A 25,681-nucleotide genomic window follows, 5' to 3' on the forward strand; every position below is an offset into this window, starting at 1 on the left:
ACGGCCTCTAGTTTTCATTTATGTTCATGTTTAGACCCCAAGCAAATGGAGCCTCTTTGCCCATGTTCTAACATGTAATTTTTATTACCGATATTCAATGTGTATTTTAAAACATCTAGTGTTTAAAAAAAAAAAAAAAACTGTGTGATGTTACTAGAATCTTTTGAGATTTTTTTTATTGTTATTTATACATTCATATGTACTCTTTATTTGAAGATATTGTTTTGCGGGCTTTTCTCGTATAAATAAGACGTGTATGACACTTGACCTATCAGAGGACCTGATGAAGAGGAGGTCCCACCCCTTGAAACACGTAGTCCGTTAGCGCTGAATAAAGAATTTCTTATCCTATATCCATTGATTTTGACGGCTCCTTTTATTCACCGGGTGAGTGCCAGGAGGATCCAGTTTTCTTCTGCAACCTTGCAGTTCCAGGTGTGAATAGTATAACCATGGTAGAGGAGGTAAACTGCTGTCTGACTATCCCTGCTCCACCTAATCTTCCCTGAACCTGTGAATGAAGTTTGTAAAGTATTACAGAATTTTACTATATTTGTATCTTTTATTACTATTTGACAGTTTATGAACATTAAATGTTCATTATAGGAAAAAAAATTATAATGTTTTAGTCTTTTGAAATAAAGATCTGAACCTTTGGACCATTCAAAAACATTATTTATTGTTCCTTTTTCCCAGTTTATAGTAACTGTGACTTCAATTATTGGTACAATTATCTTTAAAAAAAAAACAAATTGCACCTATTGTTTCTGTGTTTAAATGGGCACTGACTTTTAAATGGGCACAACTTTTTATATGTTGTTATATGTTGTTACTGATGAAAATTTGTATTATGGTTGTTTACAAAATTTTGAATATTTAATAAAGAAAAGGGCTCCTGAAAATCCCACCACTAGGTGTCCCCATACCTACTGGGACACTAACCAGTCCTGCAGCAGCATCAGGCTTGTTCATGGACAAAGCTGCATGAGCAGACACATGAATCACCTCCCACCACAAGGGAGGGACACGGCCCCTTCCCATGAGAGGATTCTAACACTGTCAGCTAATCAAAAGAGATATCTTTATAATAAATATAGGTGATAGAGGCATAAAAATTAATAGAGGCCTAGATGTACATGGTCAGGATTAGTTACTGAGTGACATATTACCTCGTTTTTTACTTGTGGGATCTGACAGGTACGCTTTAAAAAAAATGAATTAAAAAGTCAAAAGCATCTACTCTATATGGAGCACATACTGTGAGTCCTAACAGTTTTTCTTATATACTTTCAACTCTGACAATGAAGACATTTTGTTTAGTTTTCCTGTCTGAATTTTATAAATCAGTCTACTTTGTACCAGTCCTTGGCCAACTACTAAGTTCATTAATAGTGTTCCTGGCCACATCTCTATTAAAAAGCTTATGCGTATGGCAGTATTACTAACCACAAAACCATATGTTCTGTATGTTGAAAGAGTGCAAATACACCCTTGGTAAGTTAATTCAAAGAGTTCGGAAGTGAGTCGTGATATTTCATGTATTTACATTTTAAAATGTATCTAAACATTCTATCGACATGTTGATAGAGAAGACGGTGTAAGTCTTTAAATGTAGGACCCATTGTCATAATTCTGTTTCCCCAGCAGATATCTAGAATTATGTATATTGAATGTTTTTGCATCTTCCTCAAAGTGTGGCTGCCCTAACCATTCTCAATATTTTACACATATTCTTAACCATCAAAAAGAGAGCATGTCATGAATACACACTAGTTCACATTTATTAACCCCTTAAGGACAATTTTTTTTTTGCACTTTTTTAGTTTTTTCCTCTTCGTCTTCTAAAAGCCATAACGCTTGCAATTTTCTTACAGACACATATAATGGCTTGTTTTGTGCACCATCAACTGTACTTTGTAATGACATCACTCATTTTCCCACCAAATTTACAGCAAAATAAAAACAATATTTGGGAGAAAAAATAGAAAAAAAAGAAAAAGGGGGTGGGGAGGAATTTTGCACTTCTCAATACAAATTAGATGTTATATCTATTCTCTAGGCCGATAGGATTAGAATGATATCCAACTTATTTGTTTTGTTTTATTTTCCTACTTTTAGAAAAAAAAATTTTTTAATGAAAATTTGCGTTTGAAATTGACCTTCTGACCCCTATAACTTGTTTATTTTTTTGTATACAGGGACATATGAGGGCTCATTTTTTGAGCCATGGTCTTAAGTTAGTAGTCATACTATTTTTGTTTTGATGGACTTTTTGATCGCTTTTTATTCATTATTTTATGGTATAAGAAGCGACCAAAAATATGCAATTCTTGACTTTGGTATTTTTTTCTGTTTATGACATTGACCATGTGGTTAAATTAACATGATTTTTTTTTTTTAAACATATTTTATTCAAATTTATAATAAAATACATAAAAACTAAATAAAAGAAAAGAATTCTCAAAAAAAACAGTGTACACAGCAAGTGCAAATATTACAGGCAGGAAATGTCAGCGTTCATAAGGCAGCACCGGTATTCCTTCTCTCTCCAGGGAGATAACCAGCCCCTTGCATCATCTCTTGAAGTGACCGTATCTTTCTTGGGGCTTAAACAATCATAATGCACCATGACTTATGACGGCTAGCTCAATCCTGCTGTCAAGTGGGTAAATGTAGGCCTCCTAGCGTTCCACTCAATGATTCCAAACTGTACCATTCAGTCGAACTAAATGGAGTGACTATATCGATGATTTCTGACATTGTATAATGGGAGAGGATAAACACCCTCCATTTATCCAAGAATTTTCCTGTATGTGTATCCCTGAGGCGTTCAGTGTCCAACCTGTCAATCCTACAGAGTAATTTGAGCTGAGAGACAAGCATGGCCTGGGTTGGTATTTCCGGCCGTAGCCAATTAGAGAAAAGACATCTCAGTGCCACTAGTAAAACTATATGGACCAATGGAGGAGTTTTCCCTTTCCTCAGTGTACCATGTTCAGGGGGTCTATTTTGGTGGAACAGTAGGGTTCTCAGTGCGAAGGGTAGGGTAATGCCCCAAAGATCTTTAACAAAGCATATTACCATATGCCAAAACTCTATAACCTGTGAGCAAGACCATACCCCATGCCACATATCTGTAAGGGGACTGGAACATTTTGGGCACTCCGTAATCCTGTCAGGGAAGTCAAGTGACGGACGAATATTGAATCCATACAATGCTCTATGTGCAAATTTGAAGTTTCACGCCATCTTTCATTTATAATGTATCGTTGCACCACCTGCCATCCCTGCAGGACACATGCTGAAATATCCTCCCCTGGAACCCACTTCGACCAGGCAAAAAATAGAGAATCGGGATCTAATTTAATGAGAGCGCGTTTCAGAGGGGGGTATAAATTAGAGATCATCAGTTTGCGAGGGCCGTCACCTATCAGGTAGTCAGTCATGTTCCATAGCTTCCCTAGTCAAATTTCTCAGTCGGGACTACAGGAAAGAGTGTAGTTGTATGAGTGGGTATGTATGTGCGGCCAGAAGTGAGTATTTCGAGATCATCTCTTGAAGTGTGTGCCACCTCTTAGCAGCTTTGTTGATCATGTGTCGCACTGACGTTAGACCTTTAGACGCCCACAACAACAGAGTTTGAGAAGTCAGGATGTGCGGGCCTTCCAGATGCCTGGTGAGAGGGAGATGCTTGGAAACTAAAAAAGGAGGTGAAATAATTTCTGAACCTCCTTCCACGTGACCACCGTGTCTTGTAGTAAAACGGAGCGCTTTATCATTGGTGGTAGCTTAGCATAGGAAGTATGCAGAACAGTAGCTAAATCCCAAGGATTCGCCAATTCCCTTTCTAACGTAGTGGTGGCGTGGAACGAGGAGCCGTGAATCCAGTCAATTACAAATCGAAACAGGCAGGCTAGATTGTACCCCCTCAAATTAGGGAAATTCAGACCTCCCTCTTGTTTACCTAACATTAGTTTCTTCAAGGCTATTCTCGGTCTTTTACCAGCCCAAATGAATTTAGTGAAGGCCTAGTTGAGATTCTGTATGTCAGCATGTCTCAGTAGCAGGGGAAGGGTTTGTAAGGGATAGAGGAGTCTGGAAAAACTAACCATTTTTAGTAAGTGACATCTGCCCATGAATGTGAAGGGTAGATTATTCCAGCGCAGGGAAACCCAGGGTTTGGGTTCATGGACAACTGGGCTGACTTCGCTGTCTGTTACCGGCTCTACCGTAAGGACGGGCTGCACCTCAATGGGGAGGGTGCAGCTTTGCTTGGGGAGAAGATGGCTAGAAGGGTGGAGGAGTGTTTAAACTAGGGATTTGGGGGGAGGGAACCTATATCAAAGAGGGGGAGGATAGTGTAGATAGAGAGGTGGGAATTATAAATGTACCTGGGGTGGAGCGGAGGGAGGGGTTAGAATAGTTAATAAGAATAGGCGTCATAGGAAAATAAAACTTACACCCTTGAATCCCATTAACCCCAATAACATAAAGGATGGAAATGTAAAGTGTATGTTCACAAATGCCAGAAGCCTAGCAAATCAAATTGGGGAGCTTGAGGCCTTGATACTGGAGGAACATATTGATATAGTTGGGGTCACTGAGACATGGCTGGACTCCTCGCATGACTGGGCTGTCAATCTGCAGGGGTTTACATTGTTTCGCAAGGATAGAATGAACAGAAAAGGTGGTGGAGTCTGTATGTAAGAAGTGGTATGAAAGTCAGTGTGAACGATGCCATAGTGTGTGATGATTCTGAGGAGGTGGAATCACTGTGGGTAGAATTACAAAAGGAGGGAAATACTGAAAAAATATTTGGTGTAATCTACAGACCCCCTAATATCACTGAAGAGAGAGAAGTTCGGCTTCATAAACAAATAGAGAGGGCCGGCGGGGCAGGTACAGTGGTAATAATAATGGGAGATTTTAACTATCCAGATATAGATTGGGGTCCGGGGTTGGCTAAAACTACAAAGGGGCGACAATTCCTAAATTTATTGCAGGATAATTTTATGGGCCAGTTTGTGGAGGACCCAACAAGAAGTGATGCCTTGTTGGATGTGATCATTTCCAACAACGCAGAGCTGGTTGGTAATGTAACTGTGCGGGAAAACCTTGGTAATAGCGACCACAAAATAGTTACTTTTGACTTAAAATGTAGAAAACAAAGACAGGCGGGGAAGGCAAAAACATATAACTTTAAAAAGGCAAACTTCGCTGGGCTGAGGGCTGCACTACAGGACATAGACTGGGGGGAGGTGTTCTCAAATACTGATACAGAAGGTAAATGGGACATCTTTAAATCAACTCTAAATAACTTTACAGCTAAATATATACCAAAGGGGAACAAATATAAACGATTAAAACTAAATCCTACATGGCTGACAAATGATGTTAAAAGAGCAATAAACAACAAAAAAAATAGCCTTCAAAAAATTCAAATCTGATGGGTCAGCAATAACATTTAAACAGTACAAAGAGCTTAATAAAATCTGTAAAAATGTAATAAAAACAGCAAAAATTGAAAACGAGACAGGTGGCCAAAGAAAGCAAAACTAATCCTAAATATTTTTTTAGATATATAAATGCAAAAAAAACAAGGACAGAGCATGTAGGACCCCTTAATAATGATAATGGGGAGGTTGTCACAGGCGATCAAGAGAAAGCGGAGCTACTGAATGGGTTCTTTAGTTCTGTATACACTATGGAAAAAGGAGCTGACATTGGCCAGGTCAGTGCTGGTAACACATCATGTAATGTACTGAACTGGCTTAATGTAGAGACGGTACAAGTTAAGTTAAGTAATATAAATGTAAGCAAATCTCCAGGGCCAGATAGATTGCACCCAAGAGTTCTTAGAGAGGTAAGTTCAGTAATATCTGTACCCCTGTTCATGATATTTAGAGATTCTCTGGTGTCTGGTATTGTGCCAAGGGGCGCAAGGCGAATGTGGTGCCAATCTTCAAGAAGGGCACTAGGTCTTCCCCAGGAAACTATAGACCGGTAAGTTTAACGTGCATTGTGGGTAAATTGTTTGAAGGACTTATAAGGGATTACATACAGGAATACATAGGGGATAATTGTATTATAAGTGATAGCCAGCATGGGTTTACTAAGGATAGAAGTTGTCAAACCAATCTAATTTGCTTTTATGAAGAGGTGAGTAGAAGCCTTGACAGAGGAATGGCTGTGGATATAGTGTTTCTGGATTTTGCTAAAGCATTTGATACTGTCCCTCATAGACGTCTGACAGGTAAGTTAAGGTCTTTGGGTTTGGAAATTTTAGTTTGTAACTGGATTGAACACTGGCTCATGGATCGTACCCAGAGAGTGGTGGTCAATGATTCGTACTCTGATTGGTCCCCGGTAATTAGTGGTGTACCCCAAGGTTCAGTACTGGGCCCGCTGATGTTGAATTTATTTATCAATGATATAGAGGATGGTATTAACAGCTCTGTTTCTATCTTTGCAGATGACACCAAGCTTTGTAGCACGGTACAGTCTATGTAGGATGTGCATAAGTTACAAGATGACTTGGATAGACTAAGTGTCTGGGCATCCACTTGGCAAATGAGGTTCAATGTGGATAAATGTAAAGTTATGCATCTGGGTACTAATAACCTGCATGCGTCGTATGTCTTAGGGGGGATTAAACTGTCAGAGTTACTGGTAGAGAAGGATCTGGGTGTACTTGTAGATCACAGACTACAGAATAGCATGCAATGTCAGGCTGCTGCTTCCAAAGCCGGCAGGATATTGTCATATATCAAAAGAGGCATGGACTCAAGGGACAGGGACATAATACTCCCCCTTTATAAAGCATTGGTACGGCCTCACCTGGAATATGCTGTTCAGTTTTGGTCGCCTGTACATAAAAGGGACACTGTGGAGCTGGAAAGGGTGCAGAGACGCGCGACTAAACTAATATGGGGCATGGGACATCTTAGCTATGAGGAGCGATTAAAGGAGTTACAATTGTTTAGTCTTGAGAAGACACGTTTAAGGGGGGATATGATAAACGTATATAAGTATATTAATGGTCCATACAAAAAATATGGAGAAAAACTGTTCCAGGTTAAACCCCCCCCCCCCCCCCAAAGGACGAGGGGGCACTCCCTCCGTCTAGAGAAGAAAAAGTTTAGTCTCAAGGGGCGACACGCCTTCTTTACCATGAGAACTGTGAGCTTATGGAACAGTCTACCTCAGGAACTGGTCACAACAGGAAAAATTAACAGCTTTAAAACAGGATTAGATACATTCCTGGAACAAAATAACATTAATGCTTATGAAGAAATATAAAATCCCTTCCCCCAATATCGCGCCACACCCCTACCCCTTAATTCCCTGGTTGAACTTGATGGACATATGTCTTTTTTCGACCGTACTAACTATGTAACTATGTTACTCTGCACGAATCTTAGCGAAAAAAGGCAGGTAGTTTAAATTATATATCGTGTCAGGAGTTTTACCAATGTTGATCCCTAAATAGGGGACCGATGAGGAGGCCATTGTAATGCCCATCCCCGTAATGCAGTTGGCCCATCTTGGCGGGGAGGTTCCTAGAGCCAGCAGCTCTGATTTATGTAGGTTCATTTTATAGCCTGAAAAACTCCCAAACTGTTGTAAATGAGTAAGTATTCGATGTAATGATTGGTCAGGGGAATCTATAAATAAGAGCACATCATCCGCAAACATAGTTAATTTAACTTCTTTATTACCTATATTTATGCCGGAATATATAGGCGTGGATAATAGGGATCTAGCCAGTGGTTCCAGTGCTAGATTAAAAAGAAGCGGGGAAAGTGGGCACCCCTGTCTGGTACCCCTGGATAGAGCTATGGGCGCTGACAATATTCCTTGCGTGTATATCTGAGCGACTGGATTATGATACAGTCCTGACAGGTATGTGCGGAATGCCCCTTGCAGAGCGATCTGATCCAGCACCATCCCCAGCCAGTCCCACCTTACATTATTGAACGCCTTCTCGGCATCAAGTGTCAATAGAGCTGGCCTTTCTCCTGGCTGGGGACAGTGCTGCAATCTGTCTAGGACCGCTAGAACTGTTCTTAGGTTCATGGTGGCAGACCTATTCCTAATAAACCCCACCTGATGGGTGCCTACTAAGGCCAGCATGAACCTCGATAATCTATCGGCCAAAATTTTCGACAATATTTTAACGTCTTGGTTGATCATTGAGATGGGTCTGTATGAGCCAGGATCTGTGGCATCTTTGCCTTGTTTATGTAACAGTTTGATATACGCCAGTGAGGCTGCTGGGGAAAGAGATCCTGCGGTCATATAGACCTTATACACGTCAACCAACACTGGGGTTACTTGTGGTAGAAGCGCTTTGTAAAATTCCCCTGGGTACCCATCAGATCCCAGTGCTTTGCTATTATGTAGATTCCTTTATGGTAAAGCTCACTTCCTACTGTTATTGGTGAGTTAAGGATATTCCTCTGTTCATCCGTCAGTTTAGGAATATCTACCCCTTCTAAAAATGTTTCCCCCAACGTCATGTCTGTGGGACCATCACTATAGAGATCAGTGTAGAAGTCGGAAATAATTTTGTTTATTACATGAGGATCTGTTTTCAGTGTTCCTGCGGTGTCTTTTAGGGCTGTGATGTGTGTGGGTGGGCGTTTATCTCTCGCTAGCCTAGCCATTAGGCGACCCGCTTTGGTCCCGTGGCGGAACAGATCCACCTCAAATTGAGACCTTTTCATCCTCTCCCTCCTGTCCAGCCACAGGTCAAATTGGGTCTTTGCCTCTTTCCATTCCTCCCTGCGATCATCTGTAGGGGAACTAAGGAATACAGCGTAAGCAGATTGTAATCCAGCACTAGCCTCCGTAAATTTCACTAGGGAGGTACGTTTCAGATTGGCCATATGTGCAATCAGCCTGCCCCGTATTACCGATTTGCCAGTTTCCCAGAATAATGCCGGATTGTTACAGTGTTCAGCATTATGTACCATAAATTCTAGCCACCATGATCTCAGCTCCACAAATGCATCAGTTTTCACTAAGCAGGTGGGGAACTTCCACAAAATATCCAAGCCCCTTGGACAGGAGGGCTATAGTTGCAATATCATGGGGGCATGGTCGGATAGTGCCAAGTCTCCAACGTGCACTTCCTCAACTCTGCTACTTAGTTCCGTAGTGACTAATAGATAATCCAGCCTGGACCAAGAGTTGTGCGCGTTGGAGAAGTGGGTGAATTCTCTTTCTTCGGGATGGTGTAGCCTCCAGGAATCCTTCATTCCCAGTTGCTCCAGGAACAGTGGCAGTACACAATCCCTGGCTCGAATGGGGATGTTCAGGTTAGGGGTGCTTGTGCTTTTTCTGTCTACTAATGGGTCCAACACAGTATTTAAGTCCCCTCCCAGTAGTTTTCCCAGTGTCCTGTCAAGATCCTTAAAGAACCCTCTATTTTCTCCATTGGGGGCGTATACATTATAGATACTGAACGTTTCCCCGTTATGTTCCAAGATAATATAAGAAACCCTACCTTCTGTGTCTGATACGTGAGAAAGGAGTTTAAACGTGAACGACTTGTTAATGAGGGTGATGACTCTGGCTTTTACATCTTTTGCGGACGAGCCAAAGACATGTCCGACCCATTGCTGGTGCATCCTAAAGAAATCAGCATCCTCCAAATGAGTCTCCTGCAGTAATACAGTGTCAGGATTGAAGCGTTTTAGGTATCTAAGGAAAAGCCTCCGTTTATGCGGAGAGCGTAGGCCTTTAACGTTCCAAGATAGAATTTTAGTCATGGTGCATTTCTAATTGTTGTTTACAGGCAAACGTGGTACACAAGTTTAAACAATAGGCAGTGAGCCAGTATACAGGAGAGACACCCATCTGAGTAGAGAAGCTACCTCTAAATATATGAACCAGTTTCTTCATCAGTAATACTCAGTGCCCATGAACTGAGGAAGAAACTGACTGGTTAAATCCCACCTGAACAGGTAAGGTATGCAAGAAACCATTGAAAACCAAACAAAATAAACCCATAAGGCATCGGAGGGAAAATGATGCCCCGACCTATGTTAGAGGACCTCCTTTTTTCGTCTGACTTAGCAGTATGTAGCATAATATACATCGAAATCCCAGTTGTGTCAAGGCGAGTCAACCCCTCCCCCTTGAATTAAGTTGTGTGGAGTAGAAGCCCCTATAACCCCCTACATAGCTATAACCCTAGCTACACCTCCCCCACTGGACTATACCCATAAGATACCCCCACGCGAATCCTATAGAAGTGCCCTAAACACTAAAGTAAGTAAATTATACAGTAACTTGACTGTGTATCCTTCCCGAAGGTCCTGTCCCAGGCATATGACTCTAGCCCACTATCTAGTACTGGAACACATGTCTTAACTTCCTCCACCCCCAGCCGGGAAGAAGAGGAATTAACAGTTAATGTAAAAAGTAAACCTAGCGGTGGCCTCCAGGCCCGATCATGTCCCAGACGTCCGCCTCCCTGTCGGCAGTACAGCCAATTTGGTCCTACTGTGGTCACTCAGTCCGGGGATGATTGGCGTCTCCCTCCCGCTGTACACCTGGGTGATCTGTCGCGCCTGCGGTAATCTCTCGGTGGAGGGGAGATCGTGCCTGCGTCTCTGTTTGCCGATCTGGATCGCCGGCTCGCCCGGGGAGATCTTGATCTTCGCCTGCGCGGTGACTTCTAGGGCGGTGAGTAGTCGTATTCAAAATCGCTTCCAATGCAGTAGACGCCTCCTCTGGCCTTTTATATACAGACATAGAACCATCAGCGTGGAATACCCGTAAATTAGCCGGATACTGGAGTTGAAACCTGCAGTTCGCTTTGAATAGAGATGTACAAATGGCGCTAAATGCCCTCCTGCGTTTCGCCACTTCAACTGAAAAGTCCTCAAAGATTAGGAGGCGCATTCCCTGTATCATTAGTGGTTGTTGTGGGTGCCGATATGCTTTGCAATATTTCGACCTTGTCATTAAAGTCCAGGAATCTTAATATCACTTGTCTAGGGCGATTTGCTGATGTCGCCCTGTTATCTTTTGCAGAAGGAGGCATCGGACCTATCCTGTGAGCCCGTTCCACCCGGCATGGATGGAATAGTGTTAATGCTTTGGGTAAGTCCCGTTCACAAAATCTCTGCAAATCCTGTGGCAAAACAGATTCCTGAACCCCCACAATACGAAGATTGTTTCTTCTGGACCGATTTTCAAGGTCCTCTAACTTATCAGTTACTCTGACCAGCTCAGATTCAATAGTGCTCAAGCGTCTCTCCATATATTCTCTCCATCTTCCAAATGGCACACTCTCTGCTCCACCTCTTTAATTCTGCCAGAGTGGCCCATTATTTCCAATTGTAAGCTTTGCAGTGCAGTCTTCAGCACCTCCTCTACTATCTGTTGGACAGTAGGCACCATGCGGACAGCCACTTCAGTTGCCAGCAAGGCATAATCAATATGAAACTGCCCTCCTTGTATTGCCTGATTAGAAGGTGTAGTAATCTGTGGTATGGTCACCCAAGGTATGGCTCAGGCAGGGTGAAGCTGCTCTCGTGGGGGGAGAAGGTGAAGGTAGGGGCTCCTGTTTGCCTACCTCCATAGCAGTCTCTCCTGTCACAGCAGGCAGTGGTGGTAGTGTTGTGGCTTGACTTCGGGAACCTCTGCTCCGCTGGGAGTCCCCGCTCTGCCTCCCCGCACCTCCATTGCTGCGGTGCCGAGCTCCCTGCGCTCCTGGCTTTCACGCGTGGAAGCCATTTTAGAAGCGGCGCGCTGCTGGTCCGGGTCAGCAGCCGCGGACGGCTGCTGTGGAGGCTGGCCGCTGCGCTGCACAAAGCGATCCATCCCTGTGCCCTCCGTGGTTCCTCAGGAGCCCCTTCCGCATGGTTTACCTGGCGAGGGGCCAGTATGTGGCAGATAAAAGACGGGGGTAGCGGGAGCTAGATCAGACGCGCCGGAACCGGAAGTCCACATGATATTTTAATAGGTCGTAAATTTACAAACATGGCGATACTACATAAGTTTATATTTTTGTTTACATTATTTTAAAAATGGGGAAAAGGGGGGTGATTCAAACTTTTATTAGGGAAGGGGTTAAGTCACATTTTAACTATTTTTTCTTACTTTTTTTTTAGTTTTTTAGTCCTCGTATGGGATTATACATGCAATCTTCAGATTGCAAACCCTGATCAATGCGGCCCCATAGGAGAGCATTAATCAATGTTATCTGTGCTCCATTGCTCCAGCCTGCAATATACAAGAAAAGAAGGCTGCAGCAGCACTCTTGGTCGAAAAATGGAGGCTCTTAGCGCACATTTTTTATCAAAACGTGTCCCCCCCATCCACCACACGGAGGTGGCTTCATTTTGGATGGGACCCCAACACACATTCTGAGCCTAACACTCATAACACTCACCTCTGCTGGGCATAGATCCTCTGACTGGGTGACATGCTGGATCCATTATCAATTTAAAATACCTCCTGTGAAAAAGGGGAGGGGTGCATGGCTGCAGAGGGTGCCATTCCCCCTAAGTTGCACAAAAAAACAAAACAAAAAGAAAAATAGCCAGCACAACTACGGGGGACACGTTTTGATCCATTTTTTGGATCAAAAAAACAATAAATAAAAAAAAACAATAAATAAAACTTGAAAGTATTTGATTGCCTTTTGTCCACAGTTCTGTTTCCTAATGTTGTATTTATGGATATATAGTACCACTTATTGTCTCCCCTTCAAGACCTCCTACTCTATCTTCATTGTCCCTTTTCTATACCTTTGTTTCCTCATTTGGCGATACTATCGTACAGATATGTTCGGTTCTTGCATTGTCTTGTCTGTTACCACCCTCCCCCTATTTATACCTATTTTTCTATACTTTGAATATGCTGTATTTTAATTGCCCTTCTCTCCCACCCCTCCCTTAGTGCTAGATTTGAAAGTTATAGGCCTGATGGTCTGTGAGATTAGTCCGTTTGCAACCCTCTTTTTTTTTGGTTGCCGTTTTTGTTAGTTTTTTTTTTTTTTTCGTGCCAAGGCTTTGCAATGATTTTCTTGCAGCCACAATGTGATCTATTTAATATATTGTTATATTATGGCTGATATCCAAGTAACATCCCTGAATGTTCAGGGATTTAATATACCTGAGAATCAATGTAAAAATGTAAATCCTTAATTCATATCATAAATTAAGAACCCATGTTTTGCGTCTGCAAGAAACACATTTTAAAACGGCTCATACCCCTTGTCTCACTAATCACTATTATCCAACTTCAGGTTCATAATACTAATCCACTGGCTAGAACCAAAAGGGGTCTCCGTGGCTGTTCATAAATCACTTCCTATCGAAATTGTGGAAACCAAATGCTCTGATGACACTCGCACCCTGATTGTCAATTTTCTGATAGCTGGTCAGAAATTTACTATTGCTAATGTATATGCTCCTAATAGGGATCAAATTTTCTTCTTAACCTTGGAAAATCTCTCAATTCTTTCGCCACAGGCCGTATAGTTTTATGTGGAGATCTTATTTTTCCACTTATACCTGAACTTGATACATCAGCGAGCATGTCATCCCTCTCGAGACGTTCCCCAGACTTCCTCAAGAAACTTATACTCCCTCCAATTATGTGATTCCTGGTGCCTTGCCCATCCCCTAGACAGGGACTACACATTTTACTCTAACCCACAGAAAACCTATAGCAAAATTGATTATATCTTTCTTTTTCATGATATGCTACCAAGCCAACAAGAGTCCTCCATCGAGTCAATCTTATTTTCAGATCATGCTCACATTTCTACTCATTATCTCATTATATTATAACATGGCCAAGACTCAATTTAATTGGTGGTTAAATTAGTCCTTGTTAGATGACTCTGCTTGCCTCTCTGATCTTAGATCATATAAACTTTCAAATGGATCATATGTCCGATCAAACCTCAGCTCCTACACAATGGGAGGCATTGAAATGTGTGTTGAGAGGAGTTCTGATTAATCATGGCTCCTGTCTTAAAGGGGTACTCCGGTGAAAACCTTTTTTCTTTTAAATCAACTGGTGCCAGAAAGTTAAACATATTTGTAAATGACTTCTATTAAAAAATCTTAATCCTTCCAGTACTTATTAGTTGCTGAATGCTACAGAGGAAATTCCTTTCTTTTTGGAACACTGATGACATCACGAGCACAGTGCTCTCTGCTGACATCTCTGTCCATTTTAGCAACCGTGCATAGCAGATGTATGCTAAGGGCAGCATGGTGGCTCAGTGGTTAGCACTGCTGCCTTGCAGTGCTGGGGCCTTGGGTTCAAATCCCACTGAGGACAACAATAAATAAAGAGTTATTATTATTATTATTATTATTATAATGACGTCAGCAAAGAGCACTGTGTTCGTGATGTCATCAGAGAGAATTCCAAAAAGAAAAGAATTTCCTCTGTAGTATTCAGCAGCTAATAAGTACAGGAAGGATTAAGATTTTTTAATAGAAGTAATTTACAAATCTGTTTAACTTTCTGGCACCAGTTGATTTAAAAGAAAAAAGGTTTTCACCGGAGTACCCCTTTAAATGTGATGCCGGGGCTAAATTGAAGACGTTATTGTCCTCCTTGCACATGAGCGTGATCAACGGGATGAAACCCTTCGAGAACTCCAACCTATCCATCTAGAAATTAAGGGGTTACTTGCACCATGTTGAAACGCTATATACAACTATGTAAGCGTAGTTTATACGAATAGGGGAATAAACCCCGTACATATTTAGCTCAAGCCTTACTTGATAAAAAATAAAAATAAACGCTACTCTTGTTTCTTCTACTAAAACTTCATCAGGTCATATTTATTTTTATACAGCAGATATTGCTAAAGCTGCCATCTCCCTCTTCTTACACTTTTCTGCCCGGAGACTATACTACTCTTGGCCAATATGTTGCGTCTACAGCTTTACCGTCTCTTTCACCTGAGACATGTTCCCTTTAGAAAATCTTTTCTCTTCTCAGGAATTAGACATTTTTATATAATCTTTAGCTTCTGGGAAATGTCAGGGTCCATACAGCTAAGCTGTACAAGGTGCTCCATGTGGAACTATCCTATCCACTTCTTCATAATTTTATGTAAATACAAGACGCTCCTATCATGCTTTTAGATCTTCATTTACTGATCAGCAGCAAAAGAAATATTATGAACAAAATACAAGAAAAAACTTAGTAGGCACAGGTATGGCGTAGCCGAACATGCTACAGGTATTAACCAATCAATTAACAGTATCAGATATAATAGTGACAGTTAGTCTAGGATCTTCCTTCTTCTTTTGCTGCTCAGCAGCTGTTAACAGATAAGTCCTTGTCTTAACAGTATATTTTCTTTAATATCCATATTTCCTTGATATTTTGTTTCATTTATATATATTTTCACCATTTTATTTAACTTGTTATTAGTATTGTATACCTATTATTTTTAATTACTTTTCTTAATTTCATACATATTACATATTGTCTTTTCTTTCATTATTTTCATTATTTTTTTCCTTATAACACGTTGGTGTATCTCCCCCATCCTCTTCATCCCTCCCCCCCCCTTACTTGATATATCAGTATACCAACCTTACCTTGCCGATATCTCCGGTAATCATTCCAGGCTTTCTTCTCCGATAATTCTCCCCTGCGCTCCGCTTCGCCATCTTCTTTTCTTCTGCGTCATTGCCGCCATCTTCTCTCAACTCCCGGAAGTCTCGCAATACTTCAGCAGAGTGGTCCTCTCCTGCTGTTGGGCGGGAATCCTGTCACTCCGTCAGGTTCCCTCAGAGACGCAGTACTGCCTCCCTGTTGCTCCCGTACCACACGGTGATTGGCTTATAATTAGTTACTTTGTGTAATTAATTTGTACTCATTATTTCGGCATTACTGAGTGTTTACTGACATCTAGTGGCAGAAATGCCAAATTGCTTTTATAAAAGCAAACATTTTTCTGCCTATTTTCTGCTTGTGATTACCTCACAGCATCTCCTCTCAGTAGTGCATTATCCTGTTATAAAAAAAATTAAAAAACATATTACTGTTTTTTCCCAATATCTGAGTTATAAAAATCTTGATATTTATTCATGGATATCCCTGAAGCTCAATCAGCTAATACTGAGGCGAATAACAATGACCACCTTCAGAATCTGGTGGATAATTCAGTGGCCAGATCAGTACAGAGTGCCATGTTATCTGCAGTTACTGTCTTGCAAGATAGTATACAGAAATCAATTTCTCTGGCACTGGCCCACCCCTCCGCCTCTAATCCAAAAACACCCGGTGATCTTTATTTCACACCAGAAACTTCAGTGGCGGATTTAGCCAGAGGGTTTAATGTCCCTAAGAAGGCTACTTCTAAAAAACGACATACAAATGACGGCACTGCTCCCCCTCCTAAAAAACTATTTAAAGGAGGTCGCCAAGATAAATAAAAAAACAGACCTATCATAGGTCATAATAAATGTGCTTCAAAGCCGCACACGTTACCCTCTGCCCAAGAGGAGGTATCTGATAAAAGGGCTCATAAGACCGCTAAAAGAAATAAACCAGATTCTTTTACAGAACCGAATTCTGATGATTCTTCAGATTCTCAGGCTGAGGAAATTGTTGATTCTTTTGATTACCTTTCACAAGAGAGCGGTGAAATAAATGATGACCCTGATTTTCAGGAAGATGACCCTTCTGAGGAATCGGATTTCCTCTTTTGACCCAGCCCTCATTCCACATCCCAGATCCGGGGAATGGTTACCTAACCCCATAGTCACTAAATTCCTCTCTATTAGAGATAACAAGGGCATGGATAAAGTCACTCGCAGTAAGCTAAATGCAGAGTGCCCTCGCCCTACACTTCCCCATTTATCTTCAATAACTCCAGAACTGGATCCAGTTCTGAATAAATTTTTTATGAAAACTGGAAAAAATCCTAAAAAAGGTATTGATAGGAGTTTTAGGATAGGACAAACTCCTAGATATTCTCGGTCCCTTATCAAAAATCTTAGACATGGTAGAAGAATCTTCTAATTCTAACAAACCAATTGAAGTGGAGGTTTTAAAAGGCTGGGCACAACGTGCCGTATGTTTTTTGGGCAACGCAAATGCGGCCCTTTCCACTGAGCGTAAACGCTCTGTACTAATGAGGATTGACCCCCAATTAACAAACTTACCATTCAATGAACCTACTCACCCCACTGAGGGGATGCATTTTGGGGAAGATTTTATTAATCAAATGGGCAAATATGTTGGACTTTTTTCGTCCATTAATAAAGCTCAGACATCATTGAAAAAAGTTTTCTCCAATAGAAATTTTGGTAGGGCCAGAAAAGGAAGGAGCCGCTCTTCCGGCCGCTATCTTCCCACTAGACAACAGTCAAGAGGCTCCTTTCAACATCAATTCCAACCTTACCAGCCATCATATGTTACCCAACCATCCAATCCCACACCGTTTTTCCCCTACCGGGCAAGATCCTGGCGTCCAAGAGGACAACGTGGAATCCAGCGTGCTAAACCAACTACAGGTAAGTCTTCCCATTTACTTCCACAATCTTCCATTGGGAGGGAGACTCACCAATTTTTTAACAAACTGGACTACAATTACATCAGACTCTTGGATCCTGAATACAGTATCAGGTTTCCAAATAGAGTTTCTCTCTCCTCCCTTACAACACACCCTATCCGTTTTTCAACTACAGACCTAGATCTGATCAATCTGGAAGTAACAGAACTCATTGCAAAGAAAGCAGTTATATCTGTTCCTCTAAATTCCCCAGGTTTTCTCAGCAACCTATTTCTGTTACAAAAGAAAGAAGGAGGTCACAGACCAGTGATCAATTTAAGACTACTCAACAATTTTGTTGTGTATTGACACTTTAAGATGGAAGGCATCCATCTTTTGAGAGATATTCTACTAAAAGACGACTGGTTAGTCAAGATAGACCTAAAGGATGCTTACCTAACCGTCCCGATTCATCCATCCTCCCAAATTTTTTCTCCAATTTCTTTGAAACAATCAAAAGTGGCAATTCACCTGCCTTCCCTTCGGACTCTCATCAGCCCCATGGTGCTTCACGAAACTTCTGAAGCCCATAGTTGCTCTACTCAGGAGTCGAGGTGTTCGACTCATTATCTACCTGGACGACATTCTCATCATGGCTCAGTCCAAAAATCTTCTAACTCACAGAGATTGGACTCTATCTCTTCTGTCCAACCTGGGTTTTTTGATCAACTTCAAAAAATCCATTCTTCTACCATCCCAAGAACTGGAGTTCTTGGGTTTCATGATCAATACTCGATCATCCACTCTGAGTCTTCCTCAGAAGAAACTAAAAACTATTCGGAAGGAAATTCGCCAAACCCTTCGCAAAGATCTTATTTCTCTCCATACAATAGCTCAGATTGTGGGTCTCCTTTCAGCTTCCATTCAAGCTGTATTTCCAGCCCCTCTCCATTATCGAGATTCACCTCTCTTCAGACGCCAAAGAAGAGCTTCTTTGGTGGCTATCTCACATCCAAACCTGGAATGGAAGAACAATCTTCAATCCAAATCCGGATATTGTCATAGAATCAGACGCAAGTCTTTCGAGTTGGGGAGCGCATTGCGCTTCCCTCTCTACTGGAGGGAAATGGTCTCCTTCCGAATCCCATCTTCATATCAACTGCTTAGAACTTTTAGCTGGGTTCTTCGCACTAAAGAGCTTTGTGAAGAATTCCTCTCACTGTTGTGTTTTACTTCGCATGGACAATATTTCTGCAGTCCATTACATAAATCACCTAGGTGGGACGACTTCAAAAGATCTTGCAGAAATTGCCAAAGATTTCTGGCATTTTTGTCTAGACAGACATATAACTCTGAAAGCAGAATACCTGCCTGGCATATCCAATTCAATCGCAGATTGGAATTCTCGTTTTCTAACAGACTCACGCGACTGGAAACTTCTTCCTTCCATTTTTCTGGAAATCAATCATTTGTTGGGTCCTTGTCATCTAGACATGTTCGCTTCTTGACTGAATTGTCTGATCCCCCAGTTTCTCAGTTGGAGACCAGATCCAGAGGCATTAGGAATAAATACATTTCTCCAACATTGGACGCAGGAAATTCTTTACGCGTTTCCTCCCTTCAACCTAATTCCTCGAGTCCTTCTTCAAACTTAAATCCGGAAATCTACTATGGTTTTGATCGTTCCTTGGTGGCCAACCTAATCGTGGTTTCCCCAATTGCTTCAACTTCTAACAGATTATCCACGTATCCTCCCATCCATTCCAAATCTCCTTCAGGATCCCTTGGACAATTTTCATCCTCTAATTTTATCAGATCAACTAATCTTATTAGCTTGCCTCATTTCCGGCATACCAGAACATCATCTTCACTTTCTATCACAACTAGAGAATTACTCTCAGACGCTTGGGCTCCAGGAACCAGATCTGCTTACAGATCAGCCTGGAAAATTTGGATTCATTGGTGCTCTCAACGGGATTTGGATCCCTTACAAACCTCTCTTTCGGACATCCTGAATTTTCTTTCAGATTCTTTTGATGCTGGTAAAGCTTATAGAACTATCAATATTTACCGCTCTGCCATTTCAGCTTATCATTCTCTTATTGATTCTGTCCCCATTGGACGTCATCCTCTTGTATGTAAACTTTTAAAAGGTATAAGCTTTAGATGCCCTTCTTTACCTAAGTACAACTCTACTTGGGATGTAAATATTCTTTTGAATATTTTTCTTTCTTGGGAGGACAATGATTCACTACCTCTTAAACTACTTTCTTTTAAACTTACGGTTCTTTTATGTCTTATTTCCATCAAACGAATATCGGATGTTATTACAGTGTATCGCTGCACCAAAACAAAACTAATTTACATTCCGTCTTCTATCCTTCTTTTCCTCAACAACACAAACTATGTGTAGTTCGTTGTTTATGATCATGCGAATCTAGAACTGAATCTCTTTGATCGCCGTCATCTTCACAACTTCTCATTTCCTTTTGTAAACCCCATAAACCGGTCTCTTCTACTACATTGGCCAGATGGGTTAAATTGACTATGGCAGGCATCGATACCTCTACCTTTGGAGCTCACTCTACTAGAGGGGCCGTAGCAACAAAATTATTTCAATCAGGTGCCTCCCTTTCTGACATCATCAAAGCGGCCAATTGGTCCTCTGACTCCACATTCAAAACATTCTATTTCAGACCTGATCCACATGTTTCTATGACGTTGTTATGATAGATTTATTAATATATAAGGTTTACATATTTAGCTTTAAACTAGCTAACTAGACAAGACGCAAGTATCATCCCTCCCAATGAGCCCATCCCTTTCACTTCTCAATATTTTGTATCCACAGCCACTTAAGAAGATTCTTCTCGGAATTTCCATGTTCATTACAAAAAGTTCCTTTATTACTGGACTTGCATCGTATTTATCTATGTTTGGAGAACTTATCTTCTGAATTCTACACATTCCTACGGATGCAAAGTTTTTTTATTGGAGACTCTCTTCAGGTTCCAGTTGTTATACCACGATTCTACCTTCAAATAGACTGTTCATCTTCGCTCAAAAGAAGAAGGATACTCTGATACTGTTAATTGATTGGTTAATACCTGTAGCATGTTCGGCTACGCCATACCTGTGCCTACTAAGTTTTTTTTTGTATTTTGTTCATAATATTTCTTTTGCTGCTGATCAGTAAATGAAGATCTAAAAGCATGATACTCGCATCTTGTCTTTAATAAAATCTATATTTTCCTTCACCAAGGATAGGAAAATCTTCAATTATAATTCTATTTCCACTGACACAACCTTCCCTCATTATTTCTTAGGAGCCCACATTGTTGTCATTCCGAAGAAAGGGAAAGATCCTGTCTTATGCTCCAAACTACAGACCCTTATCCCTTGGCATACAGTTTAGCAGTGACATTTCTAAGCTTATAGTTAATAGATTGATGCCTCATCTTGAATCCCTATTCCACCCTGATCAAGTCTGCTTTATATCTCAGAGTACTGAAACAAAAGACAGACCGTGCTCTATAGTGTGATACCGTTGTTGCACAAAGGATAACACGCTTACCGCAATGGGTTACACTCAACCAAGTGCAACAATGGATCAAGGTGTAGAATAATAGAGGTGAGGTGTCAGCAGCCACTCCACGTCTCGTCAGGTACAAATATGACAAAAACAAAACTCCAAGGTGTGGACGGGATACAAAGGCGCTCGACAGCCAGGTAGTAAGACCAAACGTTTATTCAACCCATAATGCAATGCGTTTCACAGCACAGCTGCTTCATCATGCATGGTTAGGTGAGTTCACAACACACTATATATACACCTGTTACATTAACCCTTTCAGGGCATAAGCGCACTCTAAGAACATATAATATTTATCCAAGATATGAGCAAAGATTAAAATATAAAAATACACTATATATATATATATATATATATATATATATAATATTATCATAATATATTAATTTCAAAATTTAATGAAACAATAATTGAATAACCGCGAAAAACAAGTAAAAATAAGTATAAAAATGATTATGTAGAAACACATAACCACTGTAACACCAATAATATTAAAGATATGCAGTAACATATTCATACCATACCGATATATATATATATGGGATAAAATCGACACATATATCGGATCACATAGTATCATGCAAGCGGGAGAGGGAAAAACATGTACTCTCTGCAGAGAACCTATCACAAACATTGTAGATAAATTCAATGAAAATTTCTATCAAGGAGATATTTTCTTGTGTAGCAAACCAAATGACTAAAACCCTCATATATATATAAGGATTAGATAAAAAAATAAAGGGGATTTATGTAAAGGGCATTTTGTATAATCATGCATAAAAATAATTATGCCTGAAAAAAATAAATAATAATGCAAATAAATGAACAATGAAAAATAAAAAAATGAAAAAATGAGAAATGAAAAAATGAAGAAATATATAAATGAAATTAAAAATGAAGATGAAAATATAAAAATAAAAAATATATAAATAAAAATGATAATAAAAATAAAATCTAAATAAATATAATAATAAATATAAAAATAAAACCATAGAAGGTGATGACTTATTTCACATTTTCGATGGTCTCATTTAACCCTCCCGGGACCAGAGAACCCAACGTGAATATCCCGAAGGATTCTCTGTTTATGAGTCTCTGGAACCTGTTCCTGGTTTGTGGTGAAATTGTTTCAATAATCGTGAGTTTTAACCCCTTAAGGACTCAGGGTTATTCCGTTTTTGCACTTTCGTTTTTTCCTCCTTACCTTTTAAAAATCATAACCCTTTCAATTTTCCACCTAAAAATCCATATTATGGCTTATTTTTTGCGTTGCCAATTCTAATTTGCAGTGACATGAGTAATTTTACCCAAAAATGCACGGCGAAACGGAAAAAAAATCATTGTGCGACAAAAACGAAAAAACACGTCATTTTGTAACTTTTGGGGGCTTCCGTTTCTACGCAGTGCATATTTCGGTAAAAATTACACCTTATCATTATTCTGTAGGTCCATACGGTTAAAATGATACCCTACTTATATAGGTTTGATTTTGTCACACTTCTGGAAAAAATCATAACTACATGCAGGAAAATTTATACGTTTAAAAATGTCATCTTCTGACCCCTATAACTTTTTTATTTTTCCACGTACAGGGCGGTATGAGGACTCATTTTTTGCGCCGGGATCTGAAGTTTTTATCGGTATGATTTTTGCTTTGATCGGACTTTTTGATCACTTTTTATTCATTTTTTTAATGGTATAAAAAGTGAACAAAATACGCTTTTTTGGACTTTGGAATTTTTTTGCGCGTACGCCATTGACCGTGCAGTTTAATTAATGATATATTTTTATAGTTCGGACATTTACGCACGCGGCGATACCACATATGTTTATATATTTTTTTTTTTTTACACTGTTTTATTTTTTTTATGGGAAAAGGGGGGTGATTCAAACTTTTATTAGGGAAGGGGTTAAATGACCTTTATTAACACTTTTTTTTTTACATTTTTTTTTGCAATGTTATAGGTCCCATAGTGACTTATAACACTGCACACACTGATCTCCTATGCTGATCACTGGCGTGTATTAACATGCCTGTGATCAGCGTTATCGGCGCTTGACTGCTCCTGCCTGGATCTCAGGCACGGAGCAGTCATTCGTCGATCGGGACACCGAGGAGGCAGGTAAGGGCCCTCCCGGTGTCCGGTCAGCTGTTCGGGACACCGCGATTTCACCGCGGCGGTCCCGAACAGCCCGACTGAGCAGCCGGGTCACTTTCAGTTTCACTTTAGAAGCGGCGGTAAGCTTTGACCGCCGCTTCTAAAGGGTTAATACCGCACATCGCCGTGATCGGCAATGTGTGGCATTAGCCGCGGGTCCCGGGCGTTGATGAGCGCCGGGACCGACGCGATATGATGCAGGATCGCGGTGCGATCCCGCTTCATATCGCGGGAGCCGGCGCAGGACGTAAATATACGTCCTGCGTCGTTAAGGGTTAAAGATTTTATGTCACTATTATGTTTTAATGTCAAATGCTGGGATACACTGGGATAAACTTATGTTGCACATTAAATCTGTGCTTATTCATACGGGAACGCACGGTTTGCACCGTGCGGCCCACGTATTGTAAACCACAGACACAGGTAAGTAAAAATACAGCATATGAGCTGTCACAATTTTGGTAAACCTTTATTTCATATTTCACTTTTTTATTTTCATTATTCGAGAAAATGATATTACAACCTGCGTCGATCATTTGACAACAAAGCATTTTTTGTGATTACAAGGATACGTGCCTGTTATGTTGATATCGGATTTGTCATTCCCTGGTGCAGTATTGGTTGGTAACGATTTTAGTTTACTTGGGGCTATTAGATGGCATAAATTATTCGATCTACAGAAGGTCAAATTTGGTTGGGGGGGGGGGGTAATATCCTCCTAAGGACCGGATCATCTAAAAGGATGCCCCAATACTTGGTCAAGGTTTTCTTAATATTCTTAGTAGAACAATTGTAATTTGTAATGAAATTGTGTTTGAAGGTCTTAGTATCATCTATATTTGAATTTAATGAATTTGATAATCTCCCATAGCAACCTACATGGGGAACCTCATGAATATCTACAAAATTATAGACAGTCAGCAACTAATATAGAAACAGGGATTAATTTGAGAAAAGAGGGGCCCTTACCTCCGACACATACCTCCTGTGGCCACACACACACAGCAAGCAACACCAGCTGACACAAGACCTTTAAACCTATCTGTCATTTCTTCAAATAGCGATTTAAGTCTGGATAATTCACTTTTGACAGTTCATGATAATATCTTGGTAGAAGACCCGATAGAGGACTCGTGGTCCTTGAGGGGCAATGCGAACCAATCGCTAAATAAATCTGTATACAAAGATTTTTTAGGACCTTGTCTTGTAAATCTAACCACTGTAATGGGGAGCTCCCCTACACCAAACAGAATAACGAAATACTTCCCACCCCTAGTGACGAGCTAGGAAAGCAGAACCCAAAAAAAAGAAACAAACTTTAGTCAGAACCGTCACTCAATAGCCCCGATGGCACAAGACTTCTTAATTTATTATCGTATATCTTAACAGAAAATGAAACTACATTGTTAAATAAAGGTCTGTCCTTTTGCCCCAGAGCATTACCTGATGGGTTTCAACTTTTTATAGATCTGAACAAATTTGTCAAAAAAATTAATTTTAGAACCACATTTTTCCTTATTAAACAAAGATATTAATTCTCCATTGGTAACAGAAGTGGAAGCCATTCCGAACCCTTTTGGATTTGGTTAGACATGTAAAAGTAGCCTCCACCTTGTCTTTTTATCCATTACACCATAGAGAGGCACATGTGGAAACCTTCTATTCTCTAGTTTCAAAAGAATTTAACCCCTTAAGGACACATCCCATTTTCACCTCTAGGACGCAGCCCTTTTTTGCACATCTGACCACTGTCACTTTAAACATTAATAACTCTGGAATGCTTTTACTTATCAATCTGATTCCGAGATTGTTTTTTCGTGACATATTCTACTTTAACAAAGTGGTAAATTTTTGTGGTAACTTGCATCCTTTCTTGGTGAAAAATCCCCAAATTTGATGAAAAAATTAAAAATTTTGCATTTTTCTAACTTTGAAGCTCTCTGCTTGTAAGGAAAATGGATATTCAAAATACATTTTTTTTTATTCACATATACAATATGTCTACTTTATGATTGCATCATAAAATTGACGTGTTTTTACTTTTGGAAGACACCAGAGGGCTTCAAAGTTCAGCAGCAATTTTACAATTTTTCACAAAATTTTCAAACTCGCTATTTTTCATGGACCAGTTCAGGTTTGAAGTGGATTTGAAGGGTCCCCATAAATGACCCCATTATAAAAACTACACCCCCCAAAGTATTCAAAATGACATTCAGTAAGTTTTTTAACCCTTTAGGTGTTTCACAGGAAAAGCAGAAAAGTGAAGGAGAAAATTCTAAATCTTCATTTTTTACACTTGCATGTTCTTGTAGACCCAATTTTTTTATTTTTACAAGGGATAAAAGGATAAAATTTATACTTAAATTTGTAGCCCAATTTCTCTCGAGTAAGCACATACCTCATATGTCTATGTAAATTGTTCGGCGGGCGCAGTAGAGG

The sequence above is a fragment of the Hyla sarda genome, chromosome 8, assembly GCF_029499605.1.
Source record: "Hyla sarda isolate aHylSar1 chromosome 8, aHylSar1.hap1, whole genome shotgun sequence".
NCBI classification, from domain to species: domain Eukaryota; kingdom Metazoa; phylum Chordata; class Amphibia; order Anura; family Hylidae; genus Hyla; species Hyla sarda.